Source organism: Protopterus annectens, chromosome 6.part1, assembly GCF_019279795.1.
Source record: "Protopterus annectens isolate FY-2018-M chromosome 6.part1, PAN1.0, whole genome shotgun sequence".
Lineage (NCBI taxonomy): Eukaryota > Metazoa > Chordata > Ceratodontiformes > Protopteridae > Protopterus > Protopterus annectens.
The window spans coordinates 42,037,565-42,062,249 of NC_056738.1; the positions used below are offsets into that span (position 1 = coordinate 42,037,565).

Sequence of the window (24,685 nt, forward strand, 5' to 3'; positions counted from 1 at the left end):
GTGCTGATCCACATGGACCTTTTTCAGATGCAGCCCAGGAGCATTGTCTGGTTAAATGGCTTGCTCAGAGTTACACAGTTAGGCAAATTTAGGTTGAAGAAATTAAACAATGTACCACAGGAAGTAGCTTGTTAACAACTCATAGATTTAATCCTCTGTGCTGTCACATAAAAACATGTATTATTTAAGCAATAATTCATGATTCGGTCTAGATAATGCTGAATTTACCTAGAACTGATATGACTTGTTCATGAGGGTGAAGCCTAAGTGATCAAACCTGCCATAGGAAATCCATCATCACCCACACACAGCAATGGATTATTCATAATACAGGATAATAAAACATTTGTTTAAATAACAGTATAGTATAAATGGACTTAATTTTCTTCCTCTTCTTCTGAGGAACAGATGCCCCAGTGATGTACTCAGCATGAATGCATACAGTATAATACGTGCTGAGGCTTGCACAGTACATCACAAAACTGAAGCTTTCTTTGCTGTTTTACCTACTGCATTTCCTGTTGTCTATGGATCCAAAACTGCAAGGTACTAGTACTCATTTTGAATCAGACAGCATGAAAAATAACTTAGACATCAGCAGCTGGGAGCTCCCAAACGCAACTTAAAACATCCAGTCCCAATGTAAAAGACCTTTTCAGTGCAACTTCTGATGTGCATACTACACCAAAAGCAGTTTAGACATCAGGATCAGCTGTTTTAGGCATGCCCTGGAAGCAACAGTAAAAAGAAATAAAACAAAATGCACTTAAACGAATAGCAGACACATAAGACAAAAGCATTTAATCACCTGTGCATCTGATATTTCTTGAGGTACATTTTTTGGTTTTATTATTTTCTTTAAGCAAACATTTGGGCTTTGAGGATGGGATGGTGGACAATCTAAACTCTTGGTTGCAGCTTTTTTTTTAATACCTACAGCTGACTAGATTTCTTTCTAGAGTTGCCACCTATCCAGTATTTTTATGGACTATTCAGAAATCATAATAGTCTGGTAGTCCAGAAAGCACTGTACAATCTCTGGTATTCTGTTTATCTGAACAAATGGAATGCTGTTGTTTGTAAAAATATAGCTTCAGATTAACTTAGAAGGGTGGCAGGCATATATCTTCCTGTAGGTAATGCTGAATTTACAACAGGTACGTTGATTTCTTAGAACAGTCAGCATGCACATTAACGAATGTTAACAAGGTTTCATTGTACAATACTGCCTTCAAACGACAAGTCCTGAGGTATGCTAATAAAGATACCATATGCCAACCAAACATTTACCAAATATGTGACAATATTTATATTATATTTACATTATAAGAAAAAAAAAACACGATGCGACAAAAACTCCTCTTTTCTTGAGTTCTGAAGTACAAATCAAATTATTTATTACTTCCTGCTGGTCTCAAGAGCACAATAGACTTTCACATGAAGAAACAGGGTGCCGCTAAACATGAACAGCAAGTACATGTATATTTGCAAAAAACAACAGAACAATAGTATGCACACTAATGCCATCTCACTAGCACATGAATGAAAGGTAGACTTTAATTAAATGCCCATGACCTAGGATTGTTTAGCTACCTGTTCTTGGAGAGACAGCATGATTGGAAAGTAAACAGCAGCTAAGGGTCAGTTTATCTTTACTGAGGAACTGTGTTACTATCACCACAGCAATATCCAGGGAAGCCTCGGGAGGTGTTGATGTCAGCGTCCAGTGCCAGCACTGACTACAGGTCCTGTAGTAGAACACACATCTGAGACCACACATGCATAACACTTCCTAATATCACACATTAATCATCAATGTCAGCACTGACTATGTGTCCTGTAGTAGGGCACATACGTCACCATACATGGACAACACATCCTAACATCACACATTCATCACCAGTAACAGGTAGGGAAAGGTAGATGATATAGAATACAAAAATATATCTTATCTATCCTTAAAGTGTGCCAGGTCTGAAGAAGTTTCAACAACCAAACATCACCCCACAAAGCAACAAATAAGGTGTGACTACTTGGTAGATCTTTCAAGAGCTTCAGATCTGCAGGAAGAATCTAGTGAAATATAAAAAAAGTGTACATTCGGAGATACTTGCAATCTACATACAACAATTTTCGGAAGAGAAAATGGACACGGGTACAATTAGACTGAGTAGACAGCAAATGCAGCAAGCCTAGGAGCAAGTAATTTCAATGGTGACAGAAGGTGTCATATTTTATACAGGAAAGAGACATTCGTTAGCACAGAAAGTTAAGGTTATGTGCTGTTAACAAGTTGATTCCTGTAGTCCATAGATTGATTCCCCCTCTATTTGCTTACCATGTGACTTTGAGCAAGTCAATTAATCGCTCTGTGGCAACTGGGAAACTGGGCTAGGCTCCTCAATGGTCTCCTGGAGCATATACTTACTAACAACTTGTGATCTGCCAGTTATCACAGAGGATTTAAAGCTAAAAGTTATCAATCTGCATCCTATACTCCAGGGGTTGATTCCCTCAACCTACTGTGCGACTCTGAGTAACCTACTTAACCAGACAGAGCTCTGAGGTAAATGGGAATCTGAGTCAGACTCTTTAATAGTCTCCGGGACAGTATTCCTACTAACAACCTATAGTCTCCTGGACAGCATGCCTACTAACAACCTATAGCATCCTGGACAGCATGCCTACTAACAACCTACACCCTCCTGGACAGCGCACCTGCTAACAACCTATAGTCTCCTGGACTGCACACCTACTAACAACCTACAGTCTCCTGGACTGCATGCCTACTAACAACCTATAATCTCCTGGACTGCACACCTAACAACCTATAGTCTTGCAGTTACTGCAGGGGATTAAGGCTTTTAATTGTTACAAAGATGGATGATGTACTCTAGGGTTTGATTCTGTCAGCTTCCACTTGCCTACTGTGTGACTATGATCAAGTCACAGTGCTTTGGTGTAGTTGGGAAATTGGGCTAGCCTCAATGGTGTGCTGGATTTCATCCACAGTAGCTAGCTAGGAACCTAAGGATGTATAGTATTTACATAATACAACATATTGTACGGTTACACTGCAATGCACAAGTGCCTTGAGCATTCAGTAAGCTGTAAAACAAAGCTGAGTAACTTTACTGAAAGTGCTCCTGTGGCAGAATGTTATCCTGAAATCATGCAATATGAAGATAAGTGTCTGTTCAAAGACCATCTCTCCATTTCAAAAAAGCATCTCTTAATTTCTGGCAACAGCAATGATGATGTATATTAACAGACACACAGCTGTTCTCAATATGATAACTTCTGGTCTTTCACCATGCTATTCCAGCACTGCTATTATATTTTGGCCTGGCATGTTCATCTTCAACCTACCTCTCGTATCAACCTTCCATCTACTTGCTGTCTCCTTTAAACTTCCTACCTTCTGGCAGACTAAACATACCTTTACCATCCAGTTCATTGAATCCACATAATTCTAATGCAGCATCTTTCAAAGTTATGTGACATATTTCTGATATAACCCTGGAGACTGGAATACAGAAAAATTATATTACAAGAAGTGGGTATCACAATGTTTAAAAATGAAACTATGTGTTGCAGACATCATACAGGCATACAAAAATATTTCTATTTTATTTTATCTTACCTAGACTGGATTGTCAGCCAATAGTGGAGGAACATCTGATGATATTGTAGTGACAGTAAGTACTGCACAACACAGAAAAGATTCTAATGTGTGAAGGAAAGTACAGTTGTGTAAGTAAACGGACCGTAACTGTAGATGTTTGAATGATCACTGCTGCTAGTTATATGTTTTATAACAGCCAGCCAGCTTCCAAAGCTTCAGAGCACCTTCCATGCAGTCAAACTGTCTGGCAGCTTGAGTTAAGCTAAGTCCTTCAGAATTAACACAAAGAGGAAGGCTGAGGTATAAAAGGGCAATGCTAGGAAGAACAAAAAATAAATAACATCCCAGCATAAACAAGGCACCAAAAACAAGGAGGATGAAGGCAGGGAGGTGCAGTTACAGCAGCAGTGATCATTTGAACATCTACTGTTATGGTAGGTTTACTTACACAACTGTACTATGTTCATCATACTGATCACTGCTGCAGTAGCCTTGGCTACAAGGGTAGATTACCGAAGTTTATTACGTTTGGAAGGAGAAAAGTCCAGAAGCCCTTGGAGAGTTGTCCTTGCAAAGTCAGATCTAGAGCTAGAGAAGGGACCAAGTTTACACTACTTTGTAGAGAGTATGCACAGAGGACCAAGCTGCAGCATCTAGAATGCTTCTAGAATTCCAATCCTTTCCAAAAAGCTATAAAGCAAACACAATACTGGCTATGGAATAAAGAAAGAGTCATATCTAATGTTAAGCGCTTGTCATTTACTGCATTAGTAAACTTCAACAGACAAAATCAGTATAACAAATTCACAACAGTTAAATAGTTTAAAATTTGGCGCCCTTTTTCTACTACAGGAAATGACATCACAAACCTAAATGTTATGCTACTTCCCCCATTGCATGTACCATTATTCATGAGTAAATGAATATTCATGTATATTCTAAACATTCCAAATACACCAAGTACAAACAATATATGCAACTGTATAAGTTAAAAATTATTATAAAGTGCCTGAAATATTAGATTGAATATATATACATTTATAAACATAAATAAAATATTCATTCTAAACAAAACTTGTCATTACCAAAGCAACCTTTATCTACTCAAAGCTTTCAATTTTAAAATGCTGTTAATACTGCAAAGATCATTAAGTCCAGGCCATGCATAAGAATGAAACATGAGCTGCCATATAAGTTCTGCCTTTTCCAATTGTAGTTCCCAGGGACCACCTCTATCATTACTAAGCACTTGTTGCAATATTGCAAATCTAAAGTAATGTTCATGCTGTTCATGCACATGTTTAGCCAGTGCATTATTTAACTGATCTTTCCTTATTGCATGCATGTGCTCATAAATTCTTTCCTTGAGAGACCTGGTGGTTTTTCCTATATAAAATACTGGGCAGAGTTGACATACTGCCACATATATTACCCCCTTAGAATTACAATTACATTTGCCCTTAATAATATATTCTGTGCCCTTTATCTGTATGCATTGGCCTTGATGTATGTATCTACAATAACTGCACATTCCACATCTATTCATAATACCGAATGATTTATTGGCCATACAGCTGGTCCTGACATTCTCCAATAGGTTTTTAAAATGACTTGCTCTCCTTGCCACCATTTTGAAACCATGACACAATTTTGTTATAATATTCAAATCCTCATCCATAAGTGTCCAGTTTTTCATCATAATAGCTTTAATTTCAGAAAAATGTGCATTAAATGTTGTTATAAACAGTGCAGCATTGTCCAGGCGGTGTTCTTTCACATCTAAGGGTATTTGGTTATTATTATATGATAAAACAGGTGCAAAATGACCATTTGATCTTTTAATTTTTACTTCATTGTACAATTCTCTAAGAATATCATTGGGATAGCCTCTCTTTTTAAACATGTCCATCAAATTATTGCACTCTATTTCACAATCCTTATCTAAGCTAACCATCCTTGCTGCCCGGACAAGCTGTCCCTTAACTACGGATTTCTTATTAATTGCCGGGTGTGCACTAGAAAAAAACAAGAATGAATTTGAATAGGTTGGTTTTCTGCAAATATTTGCTATGAATCTTTTATTGTCCCTATCCTTACTCAAAATGACATCCAAAAAATTAATCTCACTCTTGTCCACTTGTGTGAATGTCAAATAAGAAGTGGTTGTATTAACATATGACAGAAATGAATCTAGTGCTGCTTGACATATTCATCCTTTGGAAGGGTAGTCAAGCAGCACTAGATTCATTTCTCTCATATGTTAATACAACCACTTGTGTGAATGTCAAATAAGAAGTGGTTGTATTAACATATGAGAGAAATGAATCTAGTGCTGCTTGACTACTCTTCCAAAGGATGAATATGTCATCCAAATAATGTAAATATAGGCAAATATGCTGAAAAAATTCACTGCCATAAATGTACTGCTGCTCCCACACAGCCATAAATATGTTCGCAAAAATTGTGCCACAAGGTGAGCCCATGGCTACCCCACCTGTTGTAAAAAAATATCTGCCCTTAAAATAGATGCAATTGCTTTTAAGAACTATTTTCAAGAGTACAATATACAAGTTAATTTTGGACTGTGTAATCCCCTGTGCACCTAGAAAGATTTCTACAGCCTGTATATTGTCTTCATGAGGGATCACCGAGAATAGGTCCTTGATGTCCACTGTTGCAAGTATACTCTGATCACAATACTGTGTATGTTTAATTAACTCAAGGAAATGCCATGAGTCTTTACAAATTTGGGGGCATTTCATTATTAAGTTCTTTAAACTGTTATCCAAATATTTTGCACATACGACCATCTACTATCAGTCGTAATGGTGGATTATTCACATTCTTATGCATCTTTGGCGCCCCAAATATGGTGGATATTATATTAGAAATAATACTTAAATAGTTGTAAGTGCCAATATCTATTCTATTTTCAAGAAACATATCATTAAGCACCATATGCACCCTTCTATAAGCTAGATTAAGCTCATTTTACTGACCTCCTGATATGTATCTGTATTAAGTATATCTAACATTCTTTGTTCATAATCACGTGTCCATTATAACTAACCCCCACCCCCGTCAGACTTCATTATTCTTAAAGACTGATGCATGAGAAATGACAAATTAATTCTCTCTTCATCTGTTAAATTATCATTCAAGTGCTTTTTGTTATTCACCATATGCCTGATATCCAACTCGCATATTCTTTCATATGATGCTAGAATGGGATGAAGTGGGGGGTTAAATGTACTATGGATACGTGTTACATCAGGGGATTCAGAATATGCTGATTGTTGCCAAATAATGTGAAATTTAATTTTCTTAAAAAAAAGCTTTAAGTCGATCAATATTTGTGCAAGATTAGGTTGCTTAAATGGTACAAATGTAAAACCTTTGCTCAATAAATTCACTATTGATTCATCTATCACAGTATCTGAGAAATTATACACTTTAAAATCACCTAAGGAAATACATACAATGACTGGACTGCTAACATCATCATTAGAAACTAAATCAATAATGGCTATATCTTCCTCAACACATGCGGTACTGCGTACGATAACATTGTATTTCCTCCCCCTGCCATGATACTGGTACCTCCCTCTCCTCTGATTCCGCCTCGAGGGTGTATAAAAACCCTGATTATCAGACCAGCCATGTTTATTAACATTCTGATTATTTTTTTGTTTTTTATTCTTTCTGATCTTCTGAGAGATGGGAACTGTTCATCATACTCATCAAAATCATTCTGATTGGCAACTTGTTCAACATCATCAGTTGTTACTTGTTGATGCTGTGCCCTTATGTTTGGCTCATTATTAACAGTTTTATTAACTTAACTAACTTGTGTTTTAACTTTCGGTGGTTTAGGGTAAGCCTGACCCTTACTATACTGTTGCTGGTCCCTTAAGAGTTTATGTTTTTTATGCTTCAAGTCAGATAAAATATGTTCAATAGTAATATATATTCTTTGATGTTCTTACTTATACCTACTATAATTAGCATAAACTTGCAGTTGTTTTTCTAAAGTATCACATTCTACTAACAGCACTTCAATTTCTTTTGCATTATACTTGATTAATAATTCTAACAATTCAAAACCATATCTGTCATACACAGTTAACAATTCACAATACAAAGGAGAATTTTCAATAAGTCCTGAGGGGTACCGCCAAGTTTGTATCCCTTTTGGAACAACTTTATTTCTTATGCACTCTTTTAAATACATATTTTCCACCTGCAACTTTTTCAGTTTAAATAATTTTACATCCAGTTGCTCCAACCATGTTTTTAAAGGCAACCCCTCAGAGCAACTGCTAACACCAGATGAAGAACATGTCTGTTCATCCATTAACCATTGAGATAAAACTGGTGGTTTCCAATTAACTATATCACTGGAACATGTATACTGTTCATGAATGTTGCTGTTATTAACATTACTGGCATTATTATTTCTCATTAAACCACCATTTTGCACGACAATGTCACATCTTGTTAAACCCTAATTAGAAATAACAATACCTGTATTAGTGCCTGCAACCAAGTCCATTTGTGAAGCTATATGCTGCCCATTAGGTACAGAACAATTATCTGACTGTGAAGTGCCTGATGAGCCATCAAATACAGAAGTACCATAAGCCAGTTGTTGAATATCAGCAGAAGCTGCTAAAACATCTGCACTGCAGTCCTTGGCCGATTAAGAAGAAGGCAAAATAACCAAATTCGGTTCTGTGTGGCCATCCATAGCACCGCTACCTTTTTCAAGGATTTGCTGTTGATTCTGTCACAACAGCTGCTGCATGGTATGCATGCTCTGGTAGTTCTGCACTTCCTGACTACCAACTGACCTCATTTCATCCACCTGTGCAACCAAAATTTCAAAACACATAGTGAGCCCCTCGATGTGACCCAAAAGCTTATCCAAAGGTTGTTGCAACTCTTCAGATGATCCACTGCTTTCCATATAATCCAAAACTCCAGCACACAATGTAAACTAATAAAAAATGAAATAAAATGCACAAACTACTATAAAACAAACACAATACTGGCTATGGAATAAAGAAAGAGTCGTATCTAATATTAAGTGCTTTTCATTTACTGCATTAGTAAACTTCATCAGACAAAATCAGTATAACAAATTCACAACAGTTAAATAGTTTAAGTATTTGGAATGTTTAGTAATACACATGAATATTCATTTACTCATGAATAATGGTACATGCAATGGGGGAAGTAGCATAACATTTAGGTTTGTGATGTAATTTCCTGTAGTAGAAAAAGGGTGCCAAATTTTAAACTATTTAATTGTTGTGAATTTGTTATACTGATTTTGTCTGATGAAGTTTACTAATGCAGTAAATGAAAAGCACTTAACATTAGATACAACTATTTATTTGTTCCGTAGCCAGTATTGTGTTTGCTTTATAGAAGTTTGTGCATTTTATTTCATTTTTTATTACTTTCCAAAGAGCTACAGATGCAGCCAAGGCCCTTGTACAGTGGGCTTTGACCCTGCCATGAACAGTTTTGTTGCAGTGAGTATAACGAAAGGTAATAGCCTTAAGACAACAATTTGGAAATAGTTTTGACATAGGTAGTTCATCCCTTTTAACTTCACAAGAAATGAACAATTGATATGAAGATCTACAAGATTTAGTTCTACAAGATTTAGTTCTGTCAAGACAGTATGTGAGTTGTCTGTGGACATCCAAGGTATGGAGTATTCTTTCTCCCTCATTTTTGGGTTCAGGAAAGAAAATGCAGAGATGGATAGTTTGGCTTAAAGCAAACTTGGATACGACTTCAGGCATAAAGAAGGATTAGTTCTCAAAAAAAAAACTCTCTGTGGAAAATGAGATAGGGTTGACTCACCACAACAGCTTGAAACTCAGATACCTTATAAAACTGTTTTCTATGTTAAGAACTTCAAGTCAGCCCAGTTAAACAGTTCAAATGCAGTGTTAGCTTCTGTAACACAAACTTAAGATCCCAAGGAAAGGTCATCACTTTTTTTTCTTGTAAGCCTCTTATGCAAACGCCTTTCAAAAACATTTTGACATGAGAATGCACTGAAAGAGGGGGATCCATGGGCAGACGTGATGAAACGGCAGATAAATTAACTCTGATAGAGGAGTAAGAATGGCCATAGGATAGTAACTCACATAAACATAATACTAAAGAACAACTAGCCCTGAATGGGTGCTGCTTATGCTGATGACACCAACAAGACCACCTTTTACATTTGCTAATATATGTTCTCTAGCAGCAGGCTTTCTTGCCTCCATTTGTACCTGCTGCATGTCCTCAGTAAAATGATGCCTAAGGGAATTAAGACCTTATCATCTCCTGGCAGTTGATTGAGGTTGACTGGTGTCAGAGTGTATCAAATACCCCTGTTCTTGTGTGAGGAGATCCAGTATGTGAGGAAGCCTGCAGTAATTGCCCCTGGCCATTTTAAAAAGAAGAAAGAATCGTGGTAGGCTGAGACAGAAGGGAGTCACCATAATGATCTTCGGGGATTCCTTCTGAATCTTCAGAAGTACCCTGGATATTAGTGGAAAGGCTAGAAAAGCACACAGGAGCATTCCCATTCAAGGAAAAGACACTAGATCTGTCTTCCAGGCATTCTTGCATGGAGTAGCATCTTTCTAGATTACTGTTCAAAGAGGAGGCAAAATGGTCTTCTTGTGGAACACCCCACAGATCTTGGAAAATTAGAAGATTGAACTGGTTTTGCTCATGCCCCACCCCTGGCTAAATTCTAGTCTTCCTACCTTTTACTTCCATTCTTCAGTCCATCCACTTTTTCTCCAGCATATGTAACTAAATTACTTATATCCTACTTTCCTCCACTCTCATCTCCACCCCCACCCCTTACAAATAACTAGCCTATTCCCTAATACCCATATCACACCACTCCTTCCCCCTCATCTTACTTACCCTACCCACCTTTCCTTCACTCTCTGTCCCCACACACTACTTCTAAGTAATCTACCTGTTACTTCCTCCTCTTCATCTTGTAAATATTCTTTACTCTCATCCTCCTATGTCAGTTTCTAGTCTGCAGTTTTGGTTTGTACTATTATATGTTTATGAGTCTGCTCTGGTCATCAATGTGAAATATAACACTGGTAACCTTATGAATGTATTTTACTATGCATGATTGCTTTGATCCCCTCTATGTAAGAAAATATGTCCTTTCAATTTATGTGAATGTATGATTTACACATTATGTTTTATTCTAAAGATACTACTCAATGTAAATCTATGTAATTTTATACTTACTGTATTTATTGTACTTTTGTATACTTTGCATTTTGTGTATTTTTGCATCTCTGCATTTGCTAATTGCCTCTGGAGCTTTTCTCCCCAGGCCTCTGCTGAAAATGGGCTCTGTTCTCAGTCGGACTTTTCCAGTACACAAGTGTTAAACAAATAAAGATCCCATGATCTAGTTTCCATTCATAAGGGTCTGCCCTTGTCCTGCTCAGCTTGTCTGCACACAATTTTGCTCTGACAGGATGCTTGCAGAATGAGATTATGCTGGGAAGCTATAACCCAAGCTAACATGGTCTGTAACAACTTGAAGAGGTCCTAGAGACCAAATATGATTCAGAAAGTTGAGTACCTTGATCAGGACAATCATATCTTTTACATTTATGTACTTGCATCTGTCCTTGGTGTCCCACACACTTTGCACTTTTATCCCTCCTGAAACTACTCCCCAAGCAAACTCCGAGGTGTCTATGGTGATTGGAAGAGGAAGGGAGAAGGGAAGACCCTGTTTTTGGAATATCTGTTGTCTCTACCAAGTGATTTCCCTTCTGACAAACACCAAAACTAGGATCTGAAAAGACAAGGGTGTTGGTGTGGACTAAAGAAACTTCAGACACCACTCTATCTTTCTCATGTGGAGTCTTGCCATGAGTATCATGAGAATTGTACAGGCCATGAGACCCAAAATCCTCAAATACTCCCTCACAGTGACTGAAGTCTGAGTGCAAACTCCAAGAAATAGATCTAGATATGATCTAGTTTTTCCTGTGGAAGAAAAGCTATTTGAACTGTGGTGTCTAGTTGACATCCCAGAAACACAATTGTGTAAGGAGGAGTCAAAAAAGACTTCTGAATGTTCTCCTGGAATATGTGCAAAAAGTCTCTCATCCAAGACAGAGATTCCTGATATTTTGAAAAAGACTCTGCAAAGATGATCAAGTCATCCAAATATGGAAAAATGTGGGGTGGGAGGGCAAACAAATTCTCTTAAAATTTTATTTTGACTTATCGGACTGTCCTTGGTTTTAGGAGTTTTCAGAATCCTTCTTGGAACCCCCTTTGCAATTTCTTCTTAAACGCCCATTTACCTGCATTTTGTTGAAACTGTTTATTTTGTTGCTTACCAAAACTGGCTAAGAGGTTGGAGAATCCCTTGGAAAACGTGGAAAAGGAGGGAAGAAAAAAGAGATTCCCTCTATCAGCTTACCCCCTTTCATGACACTTTTTGAACACCTTTGCACAAAGGGGCCAAAATTAAGTCTCATTCCAAAGGAGAATTTAAAATCTAATTTTTAACATAATCAGGAAGGCTCTGTGAACACAGCTATGCAAACCTCCTCCAAACAATATCAGTGGCCATAGTCCTTCAAGTATCAGAACAGCCATACACACACTATATACAATGAGAAGTGGCTTGAAATTAAATTAAATTACTTAAAGCAGATTTTTCCCCATAAAAAGAAAATGCACATAAAAAATTCATCATACTTTCACAATTAGCCAGAACAAACCTATATATATGAACCTGACAACTCAAAATTCTGAAAATCAAAGTTGCAGAAGCATACACTTTTCCCATACTTATCAATAAGGAGATAGGATGGCTATGGTCTGCAATTAATTAGGTTAGTAGAGTTGTCACCTTTATACAGGGGTAGGATATAGTTTTGTTTCCATACAATGGGAACATGGCTTTCCTTGATGGATTGGTTTACCATAATATAAACTGGATATACCATAGCATCTGCTGTGGCTTTAAGATATTCTACTAGTAAATTGCCAGGAGAAATAGTGATAGGCTTTAATTTGAGCAGTAAATTGCTTAGGCGGACATGGGTATGGACTTCAATGACTGTTTTTTGGTATTATGGGATATGACTAACCATCAGAGAGGTTGGCATAATGGTCAAGATATTTTCCTTACAGACACAAGGTGCAGGGTTTGATTCTCACATGGGTAAATTTGGCTAGGCTTAAAATGGCCCACAAGGGCAGTTAGCCTAGTACTAATCTATGAACCTTTGAACTAGGTAAGGTAGTGATAGCTGGAGTTTAGTTTTTGGGAGACAAGCAACAGATTCAGTGAAGTGAGTGCTGAACTGGGTGGAAATGCTTTTATGCTAAGTGTTTACAGAGTTAGTTGGCTGAGTGATGCAGCCATGAGTAAGTAGCTGATTAACTGATAACCAGAAGATTTTTGGGGTAGTTATGATTTTTAGACTGTAGTTTTATGACATTATTTCTTATCAGACTTAACCTTTTGTTTGGTGCTATTTCTGAGGCATTTGCATTTTTGTAGGTTAGACTCAGTTTTACTGTAGCTGCAGATTTTTTAAGCTTTATCTGTCAAGTTCATAAAAAAGTTTAGTTTGTGTAGTTAAGCTGGGGGCTAGATTTACCTGAACTCTTTTAGTTTTAACTGCAGCTAGTAAATTTAATACATTTAGAAATGTTGTGTTGAATAGTGAGACAGCTTTATCTAATTATTGTGCTTGCAAACATTTCCAATTAATACATTTTAGATCAGAAATTAATCTGCTTTCTTGGTAAGAGGATATACTAAGCACCTGGCTACAATGGTGGTGTTTCTGTATGCTCCTTCTGTCTCTTATGGGAGAGGTTAGGAAGTAATCACTTAAGCTGTCAGGGAGGGAGCCAGAGAAGATAGTCTTATTTGGTGAGCTAATGCATATCCACTCAGTATTAGATTTTTATCACAATGTTTGTTATACCTTGATAGCAAAGTGATTAGTTGTGTAAAACCATACAAGTTTATTGTATTACCGATGGGTTACTGTCCATGCTTGTTCAGTCAATGTTTAGATCATCCGTAACAATAATTTATTCTGTAATGTTTGTTGAAGATATGCAAATTCTTGTTATACAAATTGACTTATATTTCTTTATTACATTTTACCCAATTTATTAGAATTTCACCATTTTGCATTGATGGTGGCAACTTTGATAGCAAAGTGAGTAGTTGGGTAAAACCATACAAGTTTATTGTATTACCGATGGGTTACTGTCCATGCTTGTTCAGTCAATGTTTAGATCATCCATAACAATAATTTATTCTGTAATGTTTGTTGAAGATATGCAAATTCTTGTTATACAAATTGACTTATATTTCTTTATTATATTTTACCCAATTTATTAGAATTTCATCATTTTGCACTGATGGTGGACTTCAGGGCTATGGAGACAGAGTGTGCAATTTATTATACATGATGGCTACTCAGCTTTTTTTTTTTTTTTTTTTTTTATCTGTCTAATCTAAGTAAATTATAACCTGGTGGTAGTATCTCATCTTTGATTTTCTTTTTCAGGTATGTTTTAGTAACTACTATTACACCTGCAGAATGGTGGATAATCCAAGCATGAAAGTCTGGTGGTTTGTTTCTAATGCTTCTAAAGTTAATAGTAAAAAGGTAAAGGTTTTTGTGGATTAGTGGGCATTAAAAGGTGTGTCTGGGTTGTAAGTGACCAGAGTTTGGATGAACATCACCACACTACTGTACAACTGTAATGAAGTAGGTGTTCCATGGAGGCCACCTGCATTTATTTTTGTTTTTGGACACAGCTTTTCAAGTATGGGGCTAGCACTTGTGTGATGAATTCTGAGTTGGTGGATAAGGGCAGGGATAAACAGACTGAGTGCTTTTGGCACTTGTGGATGGGGGAGTTGTGTTATTGTGACTTGAGGCTTGTGGTTGGTAGCAAGCTGCTGCAAAGTTGGAGGTTGTGTGAGGTTAGATTGGTTAGGAAATGCATTAGGGTCCTAGCTGAGTAAGGCTGGATTGCTATTATGGGTAAAGAGATTGAAAACATATCTGTAGGTAGGAAATGAAAAATGTGGAAGAATAAGGTAAGTTAGAATGTGGAGAAGAAAAACTATGCTACAGTACGGTGGCTATGAAGGTTTAGGAGTATGAGATATACAGGTGTGCAGATTAGTGGAAGAATGGTATAAGAAGAATGTTTGTGGAGTTAGAAGTTAATGTATAACAGGAATGTTATGGAAGGTGGTATTTAAGAAGAGAGAGAATTGTGATGTAAGGAAGTTCAAGCTCAAAACGGGGGAGTAAATTAAGTAGTGTCTGAGCTAAGCACTAAGAGCTGCAGGTTAAGGTAAAGGGAATTGTTTACTGAATTATTATGAGCAATTGGGTTGGTTATTCAGTGGAAGAATTATGGTGTATTTTTTTATGCAACAAAATATGGGTGAGTAGGGAATGGAAAAGGATGATATGTAAATGTAAGCTGAGAGACATTATAGGACAGGTATAGTTGGGAAGTGAAAGAAAGTGATCTAGTGATGTGATAGGTTGAGAATCATGTGAGAGGAGGAGCATTTAAGGAGTAAAGCTATTGGAGCAGGGGTGGTGGAAAATGGGGTTAGGGTAGGGGAACGATGAGGGGAATGTGCTGGTCATGAGACCAAACAGCAAGCGAAAGGCAATCTATGAACAGGTTGGTCCAATTATGTATGCAGGTACTTTTACAGTAACTGCTGTGATGTTAATAGTCATCAGCAAATAAAAAATAAATAAATAAAATTAGTATATTAGAAGGAAAGAGAATACAGGTATACGTGGGGTAAAAAGAACAGAGGAAATATCTGGAAGGGATAGCTAAAGGGGAGGATAAAGAGGGAGCCTGAGTTATATAGTAACCAGGGTTCCTGTTCCAGCTAAGAGCTCAACAATCATTAAAAAGGCATAAAGGCCAGTTAAATGTGTTACCATACTGAAGAATCACCTATGAGGTAAATTAGAAAGGAAGTGAAGTTGTTTGTGGTTGTTGCCACAACATCAGGATGTTATGAATTTCACTGTTTTTACTCAGAATTTGATATGACTAGTTATCTCGCTGTGAAAGAACATAAGCTTGTTTCAGTGTGTAAGGATGGAGAGGATAGATAATGTATAAGGATGCAGGAAGCTCTATAAAAAAGATAAATAAATGTAAGAGAAGGGCTTTATTGAGGAAAACTAGCACAGAAGCACAATTAATTTAGCCCCTCTGAACAGCAGAATGGGGAAATTAATCAAGAGAACAAACTGAAATGCTACTGTGTTACTGCTACAGCACAATATTACATAAGCAAAAATGCCCAACAGGTTGTGTGTTATTGTGTAAATAATGCCTCCCCAGGGTTGTTCTGAGACCCAACGCCACAGGCAGATTATTTACAGAATAAGACACACCCTGGAAGGCATTATGCTTAGAGAATGGGGCATCTGTCAAAATATTTTGTATTTGCTTGTTTTTTTTAACATACATACATACATATATACACACACACACACACACACACATATATATATATATATATATATACATATATACACATATACATACACATACACACACACACACACATATAAAAAAATTAATCATTTGCACACACACATACATATAAAAAAAAATAATCATTTGATGCAAACTAGTTCATCAGTCTGTTTCAAACTTGTTGCAGTATATGCTGGCAAATCATTGAGGGTTGAATTCACAAAAAAATGTTACACTTGAGATTATCACAGCTTTCAACTTTCAGGAACAAATCCAGAAGTAACCAGGAAAACTTCTGAAACTAAAACATTGACAAAATAAGAGAATGTGAATTAACTGGGTGGCACAGTGCTGCAGTGGTTAGAGTTGTCACATCACAGCAGGAGGTTCTCTGTTTCGATTTTCGGCTGGGGTGCCTTCTGCACAGTCTGCATGTCCTCCCTGTGTTCGCGTGGGTTTCCTCCTACATTCCAAAGGCATGCGTCTCCTGAGCCTCGGCTGAAAATGGGCTCTGTCCCAGACAGATTTCCCCAGTAAACAAATGTATAAATAACTATACCATTTTCTGAAGTAAAAATTCTGTAACTCTAGTTATGTATTGACATTGTTTATTAAGTGTAATTCACCACTTTTTCTCCAAAAGTCCCCAGTTTTAGGAGGGATTAAGGGATGCAGAGCTAAAATTTGAGTGAAAATCAGGGACAGGGGAAAGGTATGGACTTCATATCCATTGGAGAATGCAAGTTAACATAAATCAGGTTATTAACAACTTTCTAATTTATTAAGAGCAAAATTTAAGTGCTGTCCTTATTTTTGGCCTTTGTTTCCCCTTATTTTAGGCTTTATCTGAACTTCATGAGCTAAGAGGTTGAGAGGTATGCATACCTTTTAAAAAATTTACATCCGCTTCTCGATCTCTCTCTCCCCTCACACACACACACACACACACACACACACACACACACACACACACACACACACACACACACACACACACACTTCCGGTTTCAGGCACACAAGCACCCATATACTTACACACACATACAGAAACATAAACACAGTCTTATACACACACATTACACTTTTCTGTTTTTATTATCCACTTGTTTTAATTTTACACTCGGTAAACAGCAAAAATGCTGCTTAGCAAGTGTAAAATAATGGCAGCCATTATCTCCATTATAGTCTGAGCTCCACTACAGCTTAATATGCCGCCATGGATTAGTGGACTTGTTTTTCAGCAGGGTACACATTAACACCCTGCTGGAGAACGTTTGTTCTCCAATCAAAGTGGCAATGTACAGGCTGCTCATTCTCTAAAGGTTATTAACATCAGCCTTTACTGCAGCCCCTGCTTCATTCTCTGAAATCTGTAACTTTCAACGGAGAGTTGATGACCAGGCATAATCAGGAAAGTGCTGCTGCTCTCCCCAGTACTTGTGCCAAGGCTAACACTGAATGACTGCTGTGGTAACCATATAGTTGGTGCCAAGGCTAGCATTGGATAACTGCAGTGGTAACCATATAATTAGTGCCAAGGCTAACACTGGATAACTGCAGTGGTAACCATATATTTGGAGCCAAGGCTAACAATGAATACTTGCTGTTGTAACCATATATTTGGTGCCAAGGCTAATACTGAATAACTGCAGTGGTAACCATATATTTGTGCCACTCCCCCCCAACAAAACACATTATCATATAATTTAGGAATAGCACAGAAAATAAATATTAACTTAAGTTTCAGACTGGCAGTTGCAGAAATTGTATCTTGTCTAACAGTTGCTCTAATATATATATATATATATATATATATATATATATATATATATATATATATATATAAAACAAGTGCTTCACTTTAGCATTTTAAAGACTTTTACTAGATGATTGCAGAGATTGTATAAAATTATGTTTAGCCATTGGAAATGGTCAATACACAGACCATGGACAACTATACAGATGATCCTGCCTATATCTGTGCATTAAACTGTCTACCAAAAAATCAACAAACAAAAAACAGGTGTGTAGTGTAAGTTAGAAAAATAAACTTTATGAGAAAATGCACCACTCCTTGCTATATTTGGTTATTAGAACATGTTAGTGTAGATTAGTCATTTGCAGATATGTCTAACAACTAACACACTGTTCTTTCCATACAGACGTGGTTAACAGGACACCGTCAGTCTTAGACCCCTGCTTTCAACCCTACGATAAAGCTGCACTGCTATCATTCACATAATAATAGTTATATAATTATTAACAAAGCTGGCTGTGTAGAAACCAATTTAACAGAAGGTGTAGAGATGTATCAGAAGATTCCTACATACATATTACAGCAGTTTCAACCAGAAGTGCACATACGAATAAGCCAAAACTGCATCTATAAGACTTTACGTGTACTAAATTTCACAGCATTATGCATTACTGGTAAATATTTTTCATCACATCAAAAATAATATTAGTAAAACTTACAATAAATCCTGCTGTGTGAGCTCAGCAACTGGAACAGAATCACACTACACACAAAGAGATGGGGGATACAATTAAAGGAATAGTGGTTATTTTCTACATTGAAAGGAACTGATCCAACGGAAGCCAGAACTGAATATTTAGGTTACAGGTATACAGATAAAAGTACTGTAGTCTTTAAAAAGTTTGGTAAAAGCTAATCAGTGCCTGTTCTGTCAACGGTGTGAATAACTGTAACAGTCTGTCAGTATCCTAAAGGTTAATTTGGAAGAAGACAAAACCTTCTTGCTGAATGATGTAACAGACTTCACAACAATGGAGGAATCTTTCAAAGTACTACAGCTTAGATTCAGTGAAAATTATTTAGACACCAGGATCTACAGGATAAAAGTCCAAAATTAAACCACTACAAAACTATTTGAGACATATGGATCTACTTCAGAAGGCTGAAGTTTCAAAACTTTGAACTTCAAATGGCTAAGACCATAAGACGGAAGTTTTGAAACTTTGAAAACGTAATAAAAAAAATTTTTTACAGTTTTGCAAGGGGGCAAGCCCCCATGCATCCCAACACCCCCTGCTAAATAAATATACCAACTCCGAGATCACATTACAGTGAGGAAAACGGTAAATTTCCTGTTCTGCACTGTACTGCGATTCCATTCAAAACGTTCAAAGTTTCAAAACTTCTCTCTTATGGTCTCGGCCGTTTGAAGTTCGAAGTTTTGAAACTTCAAGCTTCAGAAGGGGATCCACAGATACACACACACACACACACACACACACACACACACACACACACAGTGGATATAAAAAGTTTACACATCCCTGTTAAAATGCCAGGTTTTTGTAATATAAAAAAAAATTAGACCACAATAAATCATTTTGTCACTTTTTCCACCCTTAATGTGACCTATAACCTGTACAATTCAATTCAAAAACAAACAAATCTGTTAAGGGAAAAAATAAAAAACGTACAATAAGCTGGTTGCATAAGTGTGCACACCCTTAAACTAATATTTTTCTGAAGCACCTTTTGATTTAATTACAGCATTCAGTCTTCTTGGGTACACACCTGCCATCAATTAAAGAGACTGATTAATCCCAAATAAAGTTCAGCTGTCCTAGTAGGATTTTCCTGACATGTACTCAGTTGCCTGCTACAGCAAAAGCCATGGTTCGAAGAGAGCTTACAACGCATCAAAGGGATCTCATTGTTGAAACGTATCAGTCAGGAGACGGGTACAAAAAAATTTCCACAGCACTGGATATACCATGGAACACAGCGAAGACAGTCATCAAAGTAAAGAAAATATGGGACAACAGCGACGTTGCAAAGAACTGGACATCTCTCCAAAATTGATGAAACGACAAGACAAAAACTGGTCAGGGCGGCTGCCAAGAGACCAACAGCAACAATGAAGGAGCTGCAGGAATTTCTGGCAAGTACTGGTTGTGTACTACATGTGACAACAATCTCCCATATTCTCCATATGTCTGGGCTATGGGGTAGTGTTGCAAGATGGAAGCCTTTTCTTACACAGAAAAACATCCAGGCCAGGCTAAAATTTGCAAAACAGTACATCAAGTCTCCCAAACGCATGTGGGAAACGTGTTATGGTCTGATGAGACCAAGGTTGAACTTTTTGGCCACAATTCCAAAAGGTATGTTTGGTTCAAAAACAACACTTTGCATCACCAAAAGAACACCATCCTCACGGTGAAGCATGGTGGTGGCAGTATCATCCTTTGGGGTTGCTTTTCTTCAGCTGGAACTGGGGCTTTAGTCAAGGTGGAGAGAATTATGAACAGTTCCAAATACCAGTCACGTTTGGCCCACAGGTTCTGCTAGAAAGCTGAAAATGAATAGGAATTTCACCTTTCAAGATGACAATGACCCCAAATTAAAGTTTTGGAATAGCCCAGCCAGAGCCCAGACCTAAATCCAATAGAAAATCTGTGGGGTGACCTGAAGAGGGCTGTGCACAAGAGATGGCCTTGCAATCTGACAGATTTGGAGTGCTTTTGCAAGGAAGAGTGGGTACATGTTGTCAAGTCAAGATGTGCCATGCTGATAAGACTCCTACCCAAGAAGGCTGAATGCTGTAATTAAATCAAAAGGTGCTTCAAAAAGTATTAGTTTTTAAGGCTGTGCACACTTATGTAACCAGCTTATTGCACGTTTTTTTATTTTTTTCCCCTAACAGATTTGTTTGTTTTTCAATTGTATTGTACAGGTTATAGGTCACATTAAAAGTGGGAAAAGTTTAGAAATTATTTATTGTGGTCTCATTTTTTTACATCACAAAAACCTGGCATTTTAACAGGGGTGTGTAAATTTTTTATATCCACTGCATATATTTGTTTGTGTATAAAACTGTGTGCACTGTAAGAAGTAAGAGTATTGGAGAATATTTGTCTGGTTTTAAGAAGGGTAAGAGTAAAACATCAAGTATTCAAGTTAACTTGCCACATGGTTGTACACATTGCGGCAACTGTGTCTACTGTAAGGTGGTCTCTAGGACCATGTCTTTTATTTCCATTAATACTTCAAAAAGTGTTTGACATCAGACATCTTATTACTTGCAATACCGAGTGGGTTGTATACATTGCACTGTGCCAACGTGGAGCATTCTATGTTGGTCAAACTTCTAGACCTTTTAAACATAGAACTGCAATACACTTGAGTGATATTAACTGTAAACAGTCTAGAAGTGCTTTATATAAGCACCAAGTTGAACATAGCTCAGCACATTTTATTTTTGTTGGTGTTGATCTTGTATTGGGTCATAATTTATCCAAAACATCAAAATACAAGATATTGAACTAGGAGGAGAGATTATGGATTATCAATTTAGGAACCATGTATAGACCTGGACCCAATGAGTACTGGTAGGGGATATCATGTTTAAGTTTTTTTTCTGTACAGTTATAACAAAAAATGTATATATTTCAGTAAGGATGTTTTTAGATAGATATATAAAATTTATGGTGTATGTTAAGTTCACTGACAATTAATTATGAATATTATGCCTTTATTTTTGTTGTTTATTTTGTTCTTTTTCGTAGCTTTAAACAGCTGGCTTAAAGGTGATCTGTATTGTACTGATAATGCCAGTGGATGAAACCGATCTGCAATCAGGAAGTTGCTTACAGCCATTTTCCTTTGGACTAGCTGCTTACAGTCATTTCTCCATTTGCAGTTGAAGGATTATTTCTACAATAAAGGTCTTTACGGATGTGTCATGCCGTTTTTTTTTTTTTTGTGCAGTTTTATAGATGTGTGTGTGTGTGTGTGTGTGTGTGTGTGTGTGTGTGTGTGTGTGTGTGTGTGTGTATATATATATATATATATATATATATATATATATATATATATATGGGTCCCCTTCGAATGGTTAATATTTCACAATGTCGACATTCATATGGCCGAGACCATATGATCGAAATTTGAAATGCCGACCATGGGGAACCGGCATCTCCCTACAGTGCGGATGGAAAGATTTCCACTTCTGCACTGTAGTGCAATCTCGGAGTTGGTATATTTAAGTTCCAGGGGGTGTAGGTAAGGGTTGTTTTTTATGTTCTACGTGTATGGTCGACATTTCAAATGTCGCTCATATGGTCTCGGTGATATGAATTTCGACATTGTGAAATGTCGACCATATCAAGTAGACACACATATATATATATATATATATACATATATATATATATATATATATATATATATATATATCTATATATACATACATATAATGTATGTAACACACAGATTTGCCCTTATCTCATTTCGTTTTTTTTTTCATTAATTATATAGGCTGGAACATCTGTGTTTATTCTTCTACATCTGAATTGATGCTACTCACAATAAATAAGCATAGAAAGGTTTCAGTCAATATGAGTGCAACAAAATGAATCATTTCTGGTACCACTTAAAAGCTAAAAAAAAATTTATAGTGGGAGGTACACCTTTGATCCATGAATAGCAATTACTGAATGGAAATCATCGTAAAATACCTAGTACTCGTTTCTGATCTTTTAGACAACAAGTATAACAAGACTTCTTATAAATTAACTAAATTAGTACGTCCAGAAGCCAGATTTGTATTGGGCAAAGGTGTATAAATGGCACAAATGGAGAACTGTCACCTGCTTGTCAATTCTACTTTGGGCTCCAAGGACATGTCTTTGCATATCCTACAAAACAGGAGGTGCAGGGGCTTTATCTTTGCTCCAGGATAACAGCACTAATGTTTCATAAGACAGCATACTCACTTCCCATAAAAGAAAGGTCTGATATAGCACTGGGCATACGTGCTCATAACTTAGCTTGTTTGACTGCTACAATCCTCCTTTTTTCCAGAGCCACATACAACAGACCTGTGCCATCCTAGTGGTGCATACTAAAATCGTAGACATTTTCATTCCTGTAGCTTCTCCTCCAGAATTCTCTGTCCTATAAGGCCAAGAAGATCTGAGGAGTAGCTGAATTCAGGATCAGGCTAGAGCAAGTCTTGATTCAAAAGACATAAATCTGACTATACTGACACTTAAACCCTGCTGCTAAACACTGATTAATATCACTTCTAAACTGGTTTGCACTGTATTATGTGTAAGGTTAGACCTAAAATTTTAGATGCTGTTTTAGTTCATTCATTTTTCTGGTGATCATTATTTAACTTTGGATATCTTGTTATGTATTCCCTGTTACTATTACCTTCCTCACTTAAGTCTGCATCACATGCATTTGCTTTGATCTAGTACCCAGGAAGTGTCCTTTATGTAGATGCCTTTCTAACTTAACCAGAATGTTCAGTGCTGCCTTCTGGAATGCATATATGGCCTGCAAAATCTCCTCTTGTGGTCTGAGATACCATGTTCTAATTCAGAAATACCTCACAGGCACCTCCTCTCCTTTAACCTTACCATTTCAAGATAAATCTACCTTGGAGTGAGGGAAATACTCTAAAGTGCTGCAATCTCTGTCTTTTTATACATAGAAAATCAATGTATTAGTCACCTTCTTCAGTCCTTTTCCTTATCTAAAGAGCTAGACACCCCTCCACCACAAACAGACATGGGTGCATGCATACACATACTTATAAAAAAAATGCATATAACAAAATCTGTTGTGTTGACACCCTAATCACAGCTGATATATTCTACCTACAGCTAGCTGGCTTTGGTTTTATTGGCCTGAGTGCGTCATTAAAGATTTAAAAAAGTAAAAAGTCAGTGACATTCTGAAGACATGGAGGTTAGAACATAAGTATGTCCTCAAGGTGTCATTTAATACGTTCCATGGGTATCCTACAATGGAGGTTTAAGGTAGTACACAGTGCAGACTCTGGTTTGCCTGGGTCTTTCTGTTGTGTCTGCCTGTATGACCTTTTCACTTGTTTTGGTTATACTTATATTACATGCACAATATCCACAGTTCTCTCTCTTTGTCTTCCACCTAAGGTACTATCTTACAAAGCTTTCAGTTCAGACTTTCAGTAGTGCTACTGAATGCTCTCCATTTGTTGACAGCTTTCTATTACTTGTTCTCTTCCCTTAACCTACTCTTACCTTGTTTGTCCATTTTGTCATACATTCCAGTCCTGTCACCTATCTAACTCATTTCCTGCTGTCTGAATTTGAACCTTATCATCACTGGCTCAAAGCATCTACAAGCTGAGAAAATGTGATCTGTATTAAACTATGGTAGTCTTAAAAGAAAAGATGACAGCCAGCAAAATATTCAACAATAATACAGCAGTAACATGGCAGTAACTAAAAACGTAACAAGGCAGTAGCTAGAAACTTGCTTTAGCTCTCATATGGGGAGACCAGAAAGTATAATGACAAAGTCTTTAGGGAAGCTAGTCAGAAACGTGAGACACTTTACAAGCTGCAAACTCAATTGCGTTCTTAAATATGTGACTGATGTCAAGCATATAAAGACTGCAGCATCCCACAATATTCACCTCACTCCGTGGTACAATTATCTAGGAATTAGTATGCATAAATAGG

The 24,685-nt window shown here is 37.0% G+C and overlaps 1 protein-coding gene across 6 annotated transcripts in view; it reads right to left on the reverse strand.

Moving 5' to 3' along the window:
- MPV17 (mitochondrial inner membrane protein MPV17) overlaps positions 1 to 24,685 on the reverse strand; it is a 1,215,652-nt gene that overhangs the window by 615,854 nt on the left and 575,113 nt on the right. The gene's annotated exons all lie outside the window — the stretch shown is intronic.